Here is a 16,070-nt window from a genome sequence, read left to right as displayed (position 1 = left end):
TGCTGGGCACAGGCCACCCCTCTAACCCCTCAATCAACCAGAGGGGGTAAACTTTTTCCTAAGTTTCCTCAAAACGTCTTCCTACGAATATATAATTATACACTTTTGTGATAATAGTTGTTTATGTATTTTTGTAATATTCAATCTGTGTACGAATATTATTAACGCATATTTATGGAACACGACGTTCGTGCCTCACCCAGCAGGATCCACATAATACCAGCGTCGTGGTTCACGCCGCGACTTGTGCTGAGTGAGGCCCTTTTATCTCAGAGCGTCCTTCACCACCTTATGATCATTCTAATGAACATTCTCTATGGTTTTTGTAATTGTTTTGTGAAAATTTTTAAATGATGTTATTGTCTTGTTTTTGTGTGTGGCGTTCTTTTATAATAAACAATTTCTACTCTTTAATACGAATATATTTAGGACTAAAAAAGCAATTATGTTTATGTAGGCGGACCCAGTTAACTTAGGTCGTAAAATAAGGCTCCTACATCCTAATATCATCGGAATAAAATACTTTTTATGTTTATGTATTTACATATTGAAAGTTTGCCCGAATGGAATTGAAAGATTAGTTGCTCTAACAGGCTTATATTTTTATCACCCGCAATAATTTTAAGGTTGAACCTTGAACTAATGTAGGTAGTAACATATTATGTATGTATGTATGTGGAATGTATTAAAGTGTGATTAAAAGAGTAAGAAGTGTTAGTGACATCGTAACTAATACTGAGGGGGATGATTCTGTTCATCTGTTTTCCGTTGCAAAATAAATTCATGACATTTTTTTTATAATTATTTTAAATTCTATACTTTTGCGATGGAAAATTCCACTGAATATTAACTAAGAATCATGGTCTGAATCATCTCTCAAAGTTTTCGTTACGATGTCACTAACAATTCTTACTCTTTTACTCGAACTTTCATACATCCTATATACATTTTTTTTTATTTATTTTTTTTTATTTTTTTTATTTCAAAAATTAAGTACAAACAGTGTATACATAATATTATGTTAATAAATTAACCTACGTTAGTTCAACGAACCATGAAATTATTTCTAGCAACGGTATTGAAATACCGGAAGTCTCATATATCTGACAATAACGTGGTAAGAACCTGGTGTTATGTGTTTTAATTTGGTTGAGTACGATCTACTCTGAACCGGCGTGCGTGTATGAAACGATTGATGAATTTGGAGAAAGCAGGAGAAGATTGTCAGGATCGAAGAAAATTGAATTTTGTAGTCTTTTTCCGATGGGAAATAGGCGTGAGTTTATGTATAATAATATAAATGTGTAGACGTAAATCTCATTATATAAACGTGTAAATACGTATACAACCTCACCACGTTCAAATCCGTGACCCGTTTATTCACTACCGCAACTTATAATTATGTTATAATCAGCGATGTGCCGTTCCCGAGAATGTTTCCAAAAAGGAATGTTCCCATCGTAAAAAACTCTAACAGTAAGGACACTGGCTGCTTTTGTTTTTCAAATAGTTCTTTTTTGTACTCTAGCCTTATATGGAGGTTAGGTAATAAAACTCTTTTTACCCGGCGGCGAAGCAAAAAGGATGGTTATGTGTTGTCCGCTACGTATGACGTAGTATGTATGCTCGTCTGTCAAATCACCTGTCAGAATTGAGTCGTATACTAGTTTCAAGATAAACTATGAAATTCTAATAACCTACTAAATAACGACAGATCTAAAACTAACGAAAAACATTTTCCTTATTTCTATTTAACTTATTTAATCTTCTTTTTCTTCTATCGTGTGGATTGTGAGGTGAATTACCAACCCCATCAACCCTGGTGTCAGGGTTATTACTGAGCCGCCATAGGCCCCTGACATGGCTCATGTCACGACTACATACTTACATCAGTAAGTAATAACCGGGACCAAAGGCTTAACGTACCTTCCGAAACACGGATCTTTTTAAAACACATAATAACGGGTTTTTATCGCGTTAAACAATGTATAAACAAACGGATCTTTTTACTTTTTGGACAATCAGGTGATCAGCCTGAACCTTAAACTTATTTAATTAATTTTAATCAAGAAAAACGCAATAATATGGCTGAAATGTAATCACGTCTTTCTATGACGTCACAGTGTGCTTTTTCATACAAATTCTATAGTAATTTCGTGTTTTGACGTTTAGTAAAAAGTAACTGTTTTGACTAGTTGGAAACTACCCTATTTAACAAATGAGGTGTCATTGGAAGCGTCTCGATTGTCCAATGGATGATGATGATGATGATGATGATGTCCTCCCAGACGTATCCGTCGACGGCGACACCCTTAGCTAGTGTTAGCCTGGGCTCTTGCAAGGGCGCGGGCGTGACTAGCAAAACCAAATTTAGTTTTGAAAGTCCTGTTGCAAGAAACACAATAGAGAGTCCAATTGAGTTATAAGTGTAGTGGTAGGAGGGCTTGGGTCGAGTTTTTCGGATCTGGCGTTTGGCGTCAAGATCTTCAAGACGGGTTCGTTCAAAGTTTTTTAATCCCGATTCGACAGCAGATCGCCAGTCCGATCTCTGAGTGGCAAGCTTCTCCCACGATTCACTAGACGTGCCAATAGCAGTCAGATGACGTTTCAAGACATCCCTGTAACGCAGGTATTGTCCTCCCGGTTTCCGTTTACCTGAGCTAAACTCAGAGTAAAACACTTGCTTTGTCCAGTGGAAAGGACTGTGTGACGTTGCATAAAAAAATATGTATTGTGGCATTCCCAAAGTGGGAACATTTTCGGGAACGTCTCTGGATATAATATACAGTTATACCTACTAATAGAAAAGTATTCCCACGACCTGTGAGCGGAGAAGTTACTTTATTGTTTGATTGATAAGGTAAGACTTTGTAAGTATTGTTTTGTTTTTGGGGCCGTTTCTATATGAAATCAATAGTGTTTTCCTTACGACCATGGAATATACAGAGTATTAGTGACATGGTAACGAATACTAAGAGAGATGATTCAGACTATGATTCTGAGTTAATATCAAGTGGAATTTTTCGTCGCAAAACTCATTTTTTTTATATTAAGTATTTTTAATAATAGATACTTGATATTAACTCGGAATAATGATGAATCATCCCCCTCAGTATTTGTTACGACGTCACTTACACCCTATGCAAGTACTTACATACAAGTACGGTCACGTAATATGTATACACTTTGGTACCATGTCATATTAACTTTTTTGACAAATTGAACTGTAAGTCTGTAGTCTATGTCAAATATGTTAGTGCGACACAGTCCTAAAGTGGGTACATTATATTGCTCATGACTGTATAGTAGACGACAGGTCGACATGGCAATTCTCTAGTGACGTGACGTTTTCAATATCGATATATTTTTATTATGTATGTAACAAACTGTGAATAAAATGATACCACGTTTTCATTTAAGTTAATATTTATTCATCTGAATCATCTAACGTATAGCTACAAAAACTTAAAGAATCTTCGTCACTGGTATCTCCGACTTTTATAATAAAATCTTCCATTTCATTTTCCATTCCCATGTCTTTTTCCCAATATTCATTTTCAAGGTTCTGGACATGTTTTTCGAAATTGCTCCAGTTTTCTGCCGTGACTGAAAAAAATGCATTCGTTGTTATCTCTTTAAGCTTTGTCAAACACAAATCGAAGTCAAACACGCGACGAAGATGCAATCGTAGCCATTTTTAAAACACAATAGTAATAAATTATGTGGACGAGATTATAATCGATAAACGCGGTCGATACGGACTCGTGCGACACTAAGACTAAGACGCCGCGGGGACTGTGCGGGGCGACCCCGCCTCCGCGGCTCACCTCATGCCCCGATTGCCATGTCGACCTGTCGTCAACTTATAGATAGGTTGTTAGTGACATCTCCCAAATGCTCATTCACTCTAGCCTTGAAGACTCCCAGATATTATAACGAGTCGAGTATTGTCCAGGGTGGGCTTTGACGAAACATTCATCATCATAACATTACATAAACTCACGTTTATACTCCAATCGGGGTAGTCAGAGGTACACCCATTAAGTACCCACGCCCCACCGAGCTATCTGTTAGACCAACGTCCAACACCCTGGACATTTCATACAAAAAACCTAGTTTTACACAGACACTACACATTGATGTTATCGTGCACGCGCATCTGTGTGTATGACGTTTGACGCCTATACGATTGGAAATTTTTGGGAGTGGGCGCCTCTTACTTCAATAGGCCGGAGTGAAATGGTGGCTGAGTTCGAATTGGGACGCAGTTCTACGGGGTATAACGTAGAACCCTTGCCCAGGAATACGGGCGATGACCTCAACGGTTGCAGAGGCGAAGATGGGAGCCATCGGTGCGGCAATGCAGGACGGAAGAGGCAAGTCACAGGGACTGTAACCTGGAACCTGACAGAGGGCAGCAGTAACTGTCAGTACTATTCAGAGACGGAGGACAGGAGTCCTAGTATGGCTTTGTAATAGACTACTCTGGGCGCCATCCCACTTGCGTCAGACAGAGTACTGCGGGGCGGAAGGCGAGAGGGAAACCACTGCCCTATTTTTTCCCAAAGTAGCATGGAAAATGCTGCACCGACAAGAGCGTGGCTCTCAAATTGGTGATGATGACAATTGAAGACTAAAGTAAGGCCGACGGGGTGAAATAAACCTAGCTCAGCGGCTGGGAAGCGAAGAATTGCCGTTCTACAACGGTCCAGCCAACTGTGTTAGTGAAAACTGCACTTAAGATAAATTGGTAACTCATTAGTGCAAGTCCTGTACCAGGTTTCGGACTTGCGCTCCCCCTTCATCTTTATACATCTCATCAAAAGCCTGCAAGTCTACAGATTACTCATAGCTCTGTACAAATCAAATCAAATCAAATATACTTTATTGCACACAACACAATACTTGAATGATAGACTAGCTTCCAACTTGTCGAAGCAGTTATTTTTTACTAAACGGCAAAACACGAAATTACTATGGAATTTGTACCAAAAAGCACACTGTGACGTCATAGAAAAACGTGATAAAATGTCGGACTTATAAATAAGTTTTTTTTAATTAAAACTCATAAATAAGTTAAATAGAAAATGTTTTTCACTAAGTATTTTTAGATCTGCCTTTATTTAGTAATAATAATAATAATACACGACCCAATTATATGGTTAATAATATGGAGTTACTTGGCAAAAGATTCGAGGTAGATAAAAGGACGGATAATAATCTCACTAGAATATCCAATCCCGTAATAATTATGATCCTCCCACGGACGCACACGACACCCCGCGGGTTTTCCGTTTCCTTCACATGGAAACCTAAGTTGTTCATCATGACAAAAGAGTTATTTTTATCCATACAAATTCGTGCTTTATTAGAATTTCCTTACACACATAAAAACATGCGGTCCTGTGGTAGATCGGCTTGCTTCTCGGCGAACGCCAGTTTGAACCCCGTAACCGGATCAGCACGAATGACTTATTAATTAATTCAGTTTTCACTAACACAGTTGTCTCTACCATTATAGATGGCGATACGACTCACCACCTATCACGTTGGTCTAACAGAAAGCTTGGTGAGGTTGGCTACTGGATGTTCCTCTGACCCCTTTCGCTATCCTTTAATAAAAACACGCGTTTAAAAGTAAAGTTGGAAACGTAACAAGTAAGTACTTGGAGGTTGGTAATCCGAAGACAATTTGCTGCCACTTTTTGTGGATATCCTCAGGCGCCTTTCAGGGCCAATTTAGGCGGACTTTTGATATAAAGTTCTAAGGTAGATATTGAGCATTTAACAATGTTCTAATTACCTATTAGCAACTCAAGTATATGTTTTGAAATACCTTCTTTTGAGGTGACTTTTGTAGATATGTCGGTCATTGTGGCATTAACTACTGGTTTGAGGTTTACGCGGTTATTGGCCCCGATTCCTGCAGACACCGCCTAATTTTATTTTAAGTTATATCCGTCATTTTCATATCCGTCGAAAAGGAAAGGGACGGATGATTCACAGCTCTTAATTTTAGGAAGAATGAGTAAATTAATGTGTCGGGTTATTGACTGACGTAAAATTTTTAGACGGTTGGTTTAGATTTGTGCTTAAAATTGACGTGTGTTCCATAAATTTTATGCTTGTCGATTACCCGTCCCTTTCCTTTTCGGCGGATAAGAAAATGACAGATATAACTTAAAATAAAATTAGATGGTATTTACAGGAATTAGCACCATTATCACGATTAAAACTCATAATGCCAGATTCTTATATCCCTGATTTTAACGCGGTATGAACCCGGTATTATGTGTTTTAACTACTCAGCCTGTATGCACTCACTGCTGAGAATAGGCCTCCTCTCTTTCACGCCATCCTTTTCGGTCCTGTGCAAGTCTCATCCATTGCTCTCCGACGTACCTCACAACGTCATCCGACCACCGGGCTCGAAAGCTCGCACCCGGTACAAAATTTAAAACAACAAGCCTGAGGATTCCCAGCTGGTTTGCAATACATATCTGAGTCGTCAGTAAACTACGAAATAATCATGATGAAAACTGAAGGGTCCCACGATAGAATAAAAAGATAAAAAATGCTTTATGGTGGGCGCTTGACTATGAACTCGGCTTTCTACCGTTTAGTGCAAAAATGTATGAAAATTTTAGTCTCTTCATTAATTATACAATTTTCTTTGATATCGACTCAGACTCATGGTCAGAATCATCCCTCAAAGTTTACGTTACCGTGTCACTAACACCCTGTAACCCGATACAAAATTATACACAGAAAACAGGCACAAAGTTCAAGTTTTGCTTGTAAGAGCAACATAAATTCAGTGGGCTGTTGCACTCCTAGAAGATTTATAGAGGCAATGGTACTTTTAAAATAAGCGAACCTGCAATATATCTTCATAACAAGAAACATTTCCCACCGGAATATATGAGACTAACGTTAAGTACTACAAACCTCGCAAGCTTTTTACTAAATAACATTCATAATTTAGATAGGCTTTGTGAAAGCAAAACAGAACAAAACATAAACGAGAAAACAAAACACTGTGACGTCGTCGAAGAGTCTATACATCGCCTTATATTGAAAACCATGTAAGCGCGGTTTTGAAAAATGATTGGTGTGATTATCTTCAACATAACCTCGATTTTTTTCAATTAATTTAAATCCGAGTAAAAATTGAGGCCGCAAATTTTTACCAGGATTGAAATTAGCGTACCTTTTTCTAGCAAGGTTTTGTTATCAAATATCACTTCTAAGCGTGGTTTTCGCTGTGAAATAAGTCAAAAAGTTAAATGGGATTGAATTTGATCAAATTAAAATTTAAAAAAAAAACGCCTACTAGAATGATAAAGCAGGTAGATTTTAACTTCAACTCGGTGTTTGCAAAATATTATCATCAGGAAATCTTGTTATTGATCGACAAAATGAAAGATAACATTCATTGTAAAATGTTACACCATCAATAAATAAGAGCGAAACTGTGATGTAAACCTATTTCCAAAAACATAAAAAAGAACATCTCAATAAACTTTCTCGGCTCATAAAAAAATAATATAAATTCTGTCAGCGAGTACGTAGATAAGTATGAATAACAAACAGCAACATGTTGGCAAGTGAATCGAACCGTAAAATAGTGGAAACGAGTCGGCCAATCGTCTAGAGAACTCTTCAAAAGAAACGGACCATGCGTGAATATTGACATAGCCCGACATAACGTATCGACGCAAGTTGGGGAAAACTACGTGGGTACGGTACAAGAACAGAAGGAAACTTTTCACGCCTAATGTCTTAATATATATACCTTATTTAAGCGATACTTAAATATAAAATAACATAAGCTCACGACCATATTCTGGATTGCTATAAATTGTATTAGAATAAGGAATGATACTACGTACTTATAGGTATTCACACCTCACCGCGCTTTCTGTTAGACCAACGGTGGTAGGTTTTTTTGGAAAGGTATTGTGGATTGGTATCAACTCAAAGGGCTTAATTTGCACATTTCAAATACCATACATATCACTAGCTTAAAAACGCATTTACCGCGTGCCTTTGCCGACTGTTAACACGGCATTCACGAGTAGATTTGGAGAGTTTGTGAGATCTCGCACTTACAATGCAGGAACTAAGTCCAGCTGTATTATTATAGACTGCTCTATTCCAGTAGCAAAGTCCGTGTTAACAGACTGGTTACTCACCCTGGACTCTTCAACTACTAAAGACCTCGTAAAATAAATTTTCTACATACCTCTTCCTCAATTTATACCTATGCTACAGTTTATTTTGTAATGCTTATCTTTGTTTTATTTTCTTTTTATTTTATAATTTTACATTGCAAGTAATATTAAGGATAGTTGTTTTTAAAAAAAACATTAACTGGTTCCCCAAGATTCAGGCATTGCCTAATTTGGGGACCCCTGTACAACTCCTGAAATCTATTTAGAATAGGTATAAGCACATTTTTAGTTTCAAGTAGGTAAACATATAATATTATTTGTATTTCTCTTATTTTGTGCAATAAAGTTATTATTATTCTTTATTATAGGTATCCACACCTCACCGCCTTTTCTGTTAGACCAACGGTGGTAGGTTTTTTTTTTGGAATGCAATTGTGGAATGGTATCAACTCAAAGGGCTTAATATGCACGTTTGAAATATGTACATATTACTAGCTTTTCTTTGTGGGTTTCCTTCTTTGGTTTCCTTGCATTTACTACATAATTACGTTGAATAATAAAATAAATAAATAAAAAAATAAAAAAGTTTATTGCAGTATCTTTTGGTACATAGTTTTTACTGGGTTTGGAGCTGGGTTTTTTCGTAATTGTACCTTCCGAAAATTGTTGAATTGATAACATGACTCCTCAGACGTCTGCCGGATAGGTTTTATCTCCAAATCTTGCATAAAACACATATCAGAAGCACGTTATCTTAATAAATAATAATAAAAAATCCGACTACGAAAAATCACGCTCTAAAAAGAATGAAAGACGATTTTTTTTTAAGTTTTTTTTTTTTTTTTTGGTTTGGTTTTCCCCGAAGGGTAAGGCAAAGGGAACTATGCCCATACAGCCATGTCTGACGTATTTTTTTTCTTGATGATTAATGAAATGATGAAAGGTGATGATGATGAAACCTAAGCCCCCACCATCGGAGTAGACTCCTACTCCGAACCCCAAACGAATTAACTCAAAAGTCCGCATAAACTTTTGAGTTATGAAGCGGCTTCCTGACACGAAGCGAAAATAGGCAGATACACTTTGTTTATTGAATACTCCAATATAATAACACTCGCGAATGTCTTCTGACTAACTTAATGCGATCATTAACCACAAAACACCACTTCGTATTAATTATTTAGATTATTCAATGAAGAAAGCAACTGTCCCGTTCCCGCCTCCCGCCAAAAAGCCCTTTTTTTTTTAAGTATCTCTAAAATTTTTTTCCGAATAGTGATGTTTAGAAGATTATTAATTTCTGTTCCTAAGAATAAAAGAAAAACTTTGTTTTTTTTTTGTGTAAAGAGAACTTAAACAAAGGCGGAATTGTAAAGAACCGTTGTCTGTACTGCGCGTAGACGACAAAAAAATGACAGCTGTCAGTGTCAGTGAAGAGCTGAGCAGAGCGAAAGTGAATGTTTACTTCCTGAAATTGCACCGAATTATCGATTTTTCTATTAAAAGTGATGTGTTTGAATATATAAAAATGTGCCACGACTGTATTACTACAATATAAATATTACTGTAGTGTTTTTTGGTGACCACATTTCCTGCGAAGGTGAGAATACGATAATTTTGCATCAAATTGTTACTGCATTGAATTTGCGGTTGTTCACAGCTGTTCTATTAAAAATACGTTGTCCCAAATAATTTCCCGTCTAGTTTATTGTGTAACGTCTTGCCTGCGTTGCGAAATATTGTTCTATTTACAAAACTAAAGCTTTTTAAATAAGAATGTTTTAAAATACTTTCTAAGTATGTTGAATCAATATGAAATGTTTTGAGGAAACGATTAAGTATTCAAATAATAGTAAATTAATCTCAAATCAACTTCTACATATGTCCACCTACTTACTAAAGGGCATACTTGTTACCAGAGCCAAAACCATTTCCAGATTTCGTCATTATTAGCTTTATTTCTCTATTTTTAGCTCACAAATAATCCAGATGGTGTTTATTTTAGTAATAATCATGTATTTATCATGTGATCTCTAAAGGTAGTCAGTTTACCCAAATTGCCATTGCCAAATACCATTTCCAATAAATAAAATTTAATATAATCTGTGGTCATCACTAGGGTAAGGTATCTTATGAGTCTGCGGTTAACCTACTTAATGAAATAACTTCAATAATAAATTACCACTATCACTAATCCCTATCATGTTTATTAGAAGCATTAAACTATACAAACTTAATTAAAGAAATAAATAAAAAAAAGTTATTTCCATCTATCTTATTGATCTAAAGTACTCGTAGGACCTCCCACAGTTTGGGCACATTAACCTAACAAAATTAAAATTTTAATACAAACCTAGCAAAGACAAAGGTATAAACGTCATTCAGCCTACTTTATGAGATATTTAACAAAAATGTTAGAAATTAAGGTGATTCGTTTTCCATACAAAAGTTGATGCAATGCTACAGGAAAACGGTTACAGGAATATTGTTATAAAACCGATAAATAGTAATATTTTGGTGTATTATTTTCGCAAACTAACAAAAATTTAGGGTCCAAATACGAGAAGTACCATATTTCAGACCCTCAATTTTGATCAATTCTACATTTGTAGTGGTGCAGATTACAGTGTATTTGCTGAGCGTGTAGAGGTGTCAATGTTAGTTTGTGTGCGTGATAGTTTTTTTTTCTCTAAAGGCTTTGATTTTTTTTTTTGTTTTGGTTTTCCCCGAAGGGTAAGGCAAAGGGAACTATGCCCATACAGCCATGTCTTACGTATTTTTTTTCTTGATGAATAATGAAATGATGAAAGGTGATGATGATGAAACCTAAGCCCCCACCCTCGGAGTAGACTCCTACTCCGAACCCCAAACGAATTAACTCAAAAGTCCGCATAAACTTTCGAGTTATGAAGCGGCTTCCTGGCACGAAGCGAAAATAGGCAGATACACTTTGTTTATTGAATACTCCTATATAATAACACTCGCGAATGTCTTCCGACTAACTTAATGCGATCATTAACCACAAAACACCACTTCGTATTAATTATTTAGATTATTCAATGAAGAAAGCAACTGTCCCGTTCCCGTTTCCCGCCAAAAAGCCTAAAGGCTTTGACTACTTGACAAGTTTAATAGAATGTCAGTGACAATTTTTAAAGAGATTTTGTATGAAGAGAATAAATATAAATAAAAAACTCAAAATATTACAATCTGAGAAAAGGAATATTGGAAAAATATTTTTGTTTTAACGCATATTATTTAAACATTTTTAAATAATGGGTAAGTACCGTGTTTTAAAAGAGAACATATATTATAATAAAAAATCAATACATAAAATGAAATGGCTGTATGAGCATAGTTCCCTTTGCCTTACCCTTCGGGGAAAACCAAATCAAAAAAAAAGTTGTTGCATTTGCCGGCCTAAATAGTAGTCATTTATAATTAATTGTTTTTCCATCCAACATACAGATTTATTTATATTCTCTTTGCCGCGGACTTTTTGGTGGGAACGGGAACGGGAAGGTTGCTTTCTTCATTGAATACAAAGATTGAATAATCTAAATAATGAAGTGGTGTTTTGTGGTTAATGATCACATTAATTTAGTCGGAAAACATTCCCGATAGTATTATTAAATCGGAATATTCAATAAACAAAGTGTACCTATCTATTTTCGCTTTGCGCCAACAAGCCGCTTACTTCGTTTGGGGTTCGGAGTAGGAGTCTGCTCCGAGGGTGGGGGCTTAGGTTTCATCATTTCATTAATCATCATCAAGAAAAAAAACACAAGACATGGCTGTATGGGAATAGTTCCCTTTGCCTTGCCCTTTGGGAAAAAAAATAAGATAAATTTTGAAATTCTTATGTATAATAAACAAACATCACAGACATCATGACAGATCTAAAGCTAACGAAAATCTTTTTTTTTTTTCTATTTGACTTATTTATGAATTTTAATCAAGAAAACGTGATAATAAGTTCGACAGCAACCAGTTCAGGTCCCCGAAACAGCCCATTTCAGGCCGCGTATATATGGAAATACTACTTCAATACGTCCCAGCCTCGTCTTTTTTTAACGTCCTCGTTAAAAAAAGACGTCCTAACCTGAACTAACTAACCAAACAATAAACACCACGCGTAAATATAAGTCCAGAAATGCGCTGCAAGTCGTCTGGACTGGGCGCGAAAACAACATAGCTGCTAAGTGTCCCGCATGCTATCACCAGCTGTCACTGACATACGTATGAAGTCCCGCGGATTTTATTGGAACTAAATGACAAGTCATAATAATTATATGCGGATACTGCGACATCAGCGCCGTGCTTGCGGGACGTCCTGAAGCGCTATTACATCTTTCAAACGCGATGCGACAAAGTTTGAACCGACGCAATTTAGGAAAAATCTACCTTATTATTACTGTACTGTGATCGTTATTTGTAAAATCATACAATACATATACACAATTCTTTATACACAATATAATTATTATGACATTGTGGACTTTTCGGTAGACCTACAAAAAAGGAACAATTCAACCATACGTTGTTTTGTTATATCTCAATGGGCTCAGGCAGTGTTTTCGCCGAAAGCTCCAAGTCGGCTATATTTGTAACGATAATTATGTTTGACATTCATCATCATTTTTGAACTATTTTATACAAAAAAAAAATACTTGTATAAATTATACATATACCCTAAAGCACGCCCATGAATCACTCTATTCATTGGTGAAAACCGTATGAAAATCCGTTCAGTAGTTTTTTAGTTAGCCGCATGTTCACTGATGCGAATTTTACAAAATAAAAAATACGGAAATTACGGAAGGTACTTTAGTGCAAAGTACATTATTGTATAATTATAATATATTATTGGTAAAAGTGATACTTTTTGAAAATTCCGTAACAAATAGACGGGTTCGCCAAATTCAATTGTAAAAAAAAAATACAAAAAGTAAAAACAATTAAAACATGCACTTGGGTTTGAACCGTGAAACTTAAGAATGGCGGCGACTGCTTTACCAAATGCGCCATTTAGAAGTTAGAAGTAAACTTCAAATTATGCATCTCTTTTAATAGCTAACCTAGTTCGCATGTGTGTGTGACAGCTTCGTGTTTGTACACAAATTGAAATGACACCAACTTTTGATGCAATGTTTCAATATGATATCTGCAGTAAATACTTCAAAATTGTAGCTTAACTTAAAGATAATGTATGTAAGATTTCGCCACCTAACATTTCACTGGGTCAGAACTCAACACTAAATGAATAAATGGAAAAAAATACGAAAACTGCAGAAGTAACGCCATCTGCTGACGCAGCGTTACCTAGCTGACTGAAACGGATCACCTTAACAACTGCATGAAAAGCAGAAAATATTCAAGATAGTATTTTATAATAGCGTACCGTTTCATTTAAAAATATAAACCTTCAAAATATGTTACATACATTAATTTTAAATTAAGAATGTGTTTATTAAAACTACACATGTAAATTACATGTTACAAGTGTCAATATTATTTTACAATCCCGGTATATTAAAAAACATAAGTAAGCATACTTGTGAGTAACTTGTAGCTTGTGAACACGTAGACTTGTAAGTTTTCATAAACACGGTACTGGCATCAGTCCACATGGTAATATTAAGATTTTTATATGGAGGTCCGGGGTGTGCACGCCCTTTTTAATAGTAAGCATGCTTACGCAGGGCTGCTAACATGATCCAACCAAAGTGAAAATAAAAGAATGTAAAAGAGCTATGTTACTGTTGTTCAAAATTCGTTTCAAAAACGTCTGTAGCCGTCCTAACATGGATAACAAGATCTTACACTTGTGATACAAATTACTAATACAAAACGCGTTATTCCACTTAAAACAAATATTCTTCTTCTCTCGTGTGGGTTGTGAGGTGGATTACCAACCCAATCAACCCTCGTGTCAGGGTTACTATTGAGCCGCCAAAGGCCCCTGACATGACTCATGTAACAACTATATAAACATAAAAACGAAAGCAAAAACAAATATTAAAAATACATTATTATAATTAGATTGGTAGTACAACAGGCGGCCTTATTGCTAAAGTAGCAATCTCTGCCAGGCAACCTTTAGGTATAGGAAATTAATAAATTACACAAGTTTCATGCAAGTAATGTCGCGTTTTTTTTGCCAGGACTTATTGTATGTAGATTGTTTTCTAATGTTTTGTGAATAAAGAATTTTCGATTAGTGTTGTAGATTTGCCGCTAATGGAATTATCTATTTGGCCAGATAGTAATGTCGCGATAATTCGCTAATACGTCATCATCACTAATTTAAGAGCCACACTCTTGTCGGTGTAGCATTCTTCTTGCTACTTTTTAGGGAAAAATAGGGCAGTGGTTTCCCTCTTGCCTTCCGCCCCGCAGTACTCTGTCTGACGCGAGTAGGATGGCGCCCAGAGAAGTCTATTTCAAAGCCATACTAGGACTCCTGTCCTCCGCGTCTGAATAATACTGACAGTTACTGCTGCCCTCTGTCAGGTTCCAGGTTATAGTTCCTGTGATGCGCCCCTTCCGTCCTGCATTGCCGTACCGATGGCTCCCATCTCCGCCTCTGCAACCGTTGAGGTCTTCACCCGTATGGGCAAGGGTTCTATGTTATACCCCGCAAGTCTGCGTCCCAATTCGAACTCAGCCACCATTTCACTCCGGCCTATTGAAGTAAGAGGCGCCCACTCCCAAAAATTTCCAATCGTATAGGCGTCAAACGTCATACACACAGATGCGCGTGCACGATAACATCAATGTGTAGTGTCTGTGTAAAACGAGGTTTTTCGTATGAAGTGTCCGGGGTGTTAGGCGTTGGTCTAACAGATAGCTCGGTGGGGCGTGGGTACTTAATGGGTGTATCTCTGACTATCCCGATTGGAGTATAAACGTGAGTTCCTATCTTTTTTAGTTATCTGGGTCCCTATCCCAACTCAGCCACCACCTCACTCCGGGCTACTGAAATAAGAGACGCCCACCCCCCTAATACGTACCAAAGTGAAAACCTGTATCCCTGTATGGTATCGCAAACAATGTGGCATTCAATTATACCCTACATGCCCTGATAGGCATGTAAATCGCACAGTCATTCATTGCTATTGGTAGCTCTGATGCAATGAAACATTCAGTATTATATCTTTCATTTATCGTTGGTTAATAGCGAGTTGTGAGTTAATAGTCAATCGACTCGCGCGCCACATTCAGTCGCCGGTTGAACGCATTATGACATACGCGTGAAACGGAGCGAACGCGTTTTCTATTTTTAAATTCTTTTTTAATTTTTTATCTATAAAGTTTGTTTATAACAGAGGATTATTAATATTGGATATTTTATCGGTAAGTTTATTGTGGGAATAATTAAGTTAGTAAGTAGTTTATTAATTTGCGTGAATATCTCTGTTAACGATTATTAAGATTAGTTTTAATTGTACCCTTGAACCAACTGTTTTCACGTTTATGTACTTAAGTAGAGGTAAAGAAAATGTTATTAACTACATTTAAAAATGGTTTTTTTCTCAATATGGTCATTGATTAATATATTATACAGACACTGTAATAAAATAACACATATGTAAAAATTAAACTTTTGAAGAATGTGTCAAAGCAACTGCTACCCACAATTGTCTCTAGGTAAAATATTCCTAATTTATACCTGCATAACATAACATAAACAGCCTACGTATATACGTCCTACTGCTGGGCACAGGCGTCCTCTCTTATCCGGGTATGGAGCATACTTCACCACGCTGCTCCAATGCGGGTTGGTGGAGGTTAAACGGTTAACGTGATCTGCGAAACACGGAATCATCTTACTTTTTCGGACAATCAGGTGATTCAAGCTTGCAATGTCCTTACCACACAAAGGACAGTCTCACA

General features: G+C 36.5%; 1 protein-coding gene across 3 annotated transcripts in view; it reads left to right on the top strand.

Annotated features, from left to right (window-relative positions):
• The first annotated feature begins 9,616 nt into the window (after positions 1-9,616).
• The window catches only part of LOC126368881 (sodium-independent sulfate anion transporter-like), a 52,888-nt gene continuing 46,434 nt past the window's right edge, over positions 9,617-16,070 (top strand). For 2 of the 3 annotated variants that reach the window (XR_007566640.1, XM_050013085.1), the window contains exon 1: positions 9,617-9,774. The gene's annotated coding sequence lies outside the window, so the exon portion shown is untranslated. Of the gene's footprint in view, positions 9,775-15,410; positions 15,531-16,070 lie in introns of those variants that run through there. The other variant, XM_050013086.1, reaches the window with a different exon arrangement.

Source organism: Pectinophora gossypiella, chromosome 8 (genome assembly GCF_024362695.1).
Source record: "Pectinophora gossypiella chromosome 8, ilPecGoss1.1, whole genome shotgun sequence".
Classification (NCBI taxonomy): Eukaryota; Metazoa; Arthropoda; class Insecta; order Lepidoptera; family Gelechiidae; genus Pectinophora; species Pectinophora gossypiella.
The sequence above is the reverse complement of the archived record's forward strand: the minus strand, read 5'-3'. Positions and strand labels throughout refer to the sequence as shown.